The sequence below is a fragment of the Arachis ipaensis genome, chromosome B5 (genome assembly GCF_059453495.1).
Source record: "Arachis ipaensis isolate K30076 ecotype BB chromosome B5, ASM5945349v1, whole genome shotgun sequence".
Classification (NCBI taxonomy): domain Eukaryota; kingdom Viridiplantae; phylum Streptophyta; class Magnoliopsida; order Fabales; family Fabaceae; genus Arachis; species Arachis ipaensis.
The window spans coordinates 150,346,797-150,349,363 of NC_142440.1; positions in this window are offsets into that span (position 1 = coordinate 150,346,797).

The window sequence follows — 2,567 nt, forward strand, 5'->3', positions numbered from 1 at the left end:
TTTTTGAAAATTTTTTAATAAGATCGTATTTTGATTTTTCTCTTTCATCCTTTGTATTAATTAATTATATTAATCTTCTATTGTAATACATTTTTTATCTACTCCACACATTATCTTTTAATTTCTATCTTCTTTTACTTTTTTTAATTGCTATTTTTACTTTATTTTTAATTATTTATTTTACTTTTACTTCTGATTTATCATAATTCATCACAGGTACTTTTTGAATTTAAGTAATTTTTTAGGATTTATTTTATCATTGATGCTTTTATTTTGTTTAGTGTATTTTTTTAGTCCGTGTTTAATATAATAATCTATAAATATCTATTCTATTATATAAAACTTAAATTTCTACACTTAATGATAAAATTGTCGTGGCATGTTTTTTATGGTGTTTTTTAATTTATTTTTTTAACTCATTAAATTCAATTTATGATAATAAATTAATTATATCAACTAATTAATTTAGTTAATTATTTAAATATTATACAATTTATTATAATTTCTATCAATCAATTAATTATAATTCAAATTGAATGATTATTTTGTTACGAAAATATTATTTCCTAATCTATTTATAGGCAATACATATATTAATTATAATCGCAAATTAAGTTATTTTATATTAAATGACTTATATAATGGTCATCTCATTTATTATCATAAATGATGAATTAAATAAGTCATTATTACTTTTGATTTAGAATTAAATGAGAATAAAACCAGAGATACTATTTTATTTGACCTTTAGGGTTTAATGGGTGTCACACTCATATATAAATAGTGACTTCCGAAATTTGGTTTCTAACATACCAAAGCCACATATGTAACTCCTTTTCCATAAAAGAAATTGTGATGCAACTCTATCAAGGATACAGAAGGTTTTCAAAGAATAAGGGAATGATCTGAATTTGCACGAATTCTAAATGTTCGAACTTACAATGTTGTTTCAGTTGCTTGTTGTTACGAGAATGAATCTAATCTATACGTGTCTAAGGACTAGAATAGATTAAATATTATTTAAGTAATTTATTTCTAATATTGGTATTTAATTAAATTAGTTTTAGAGAAATTTAAATTGTTGACTCAATTTATATATTATGACTATTCTTTTTGAATATATTATTTTTATATTTTTTAATATAAATTTTTTCTTTCTGATTTTTAAGTTTATTTTCTTTCTTGGATATATGTATCACCTTTTTTTCTCATTTTATATTTTAGATTAGTAATGTAATTATTAAAAAAATAAATATTAAAACATTACTATTTTAAAAAAAGGAAAGATACGTGAAAAAAAGAAAACAAAAGTTTAAAACATCACTATTAGAAAAAAAATTGTTAATATGCGTACGAATCGGCCGGGATTGAGGAATATATATGGATATAAAAAATAAAAAATTATTGCACGATTGTAGAATAAAAAATAATCATATATATAAAATAACATAATTATAACCAAAAAATAATTAATATACGTGATTTAAATGTTTTTAATATTCGGTAATATAGAGAAAATTAATATATAGAGAAAATTATTTAATAAAATTAATATATACGTATACATAAATAAAAAATTATTATAATTTTTGGAAATTACACATTAACTATTTTTTTCTCAAATAATTTTTTTTTAATTATATTATAATTAGCTCATGAATAATGCATGATTATATTAATTTAAAAAATATCTTTATTATAATTATATCAAATCAATATTTAATGCGTTATTAAACTACTTATCAATCATCTATATTTCAATCATTCTAATTATATCAATTGATATAGTTATAATTCTCATTCAAGTACAATAATTTTATTAAAAGATAGTTGATGCACACATTAATAGTGACCCATTTAATTTGATAATAATAATAATAATAATAATAATAATAATAATAATAATAATAATAATAATAATAATAATAATAAAGGTCTACACGGTACATGCATTATATTTTAAAAAGGTAAAATATATTTTAAAAAAAATAGGGTATCAATAATCAATTGTGATTAATATCAATATCAATAATTAATTCTTATAATTATTTTTGTACTACTAAAGGTTACATATAGTGTTTTTTTTGTAGAATAAAAAAGATTGTGATTCATAACATTTTCGTAAAGTTATATCGTATGAACACAAGATTAATTAGATAATAAATTGAATTTTAATTAATATGTTTTATTCTTTGCTCAATTTTTTTATTACTTATTTTACTTTTTATATTTACAGTAAATATTGAATGTAAAAAAGAAAAAAAATATTGAATATTTTATATTTTATTTATTTAGAGTCATAATTAAATTTGATATAATTATAACAAGTATCTAAATTAATAATAACATGATACTATAATTTTAAGTTGTATAATATAATAAAAAAAAATGTAGTAATTTATGTATACTTTCTATATAGCAATAATATTATATATATTTATATATCTCCTCTTTTAGCTCTTTCCTAAAAATATTGGCATATAATTAATGTCGATAACATATATATTGAGTAAGTATCTCTATTGAATTAATCATAAAGGTTAATAAAATATAATGGCATAAATTTC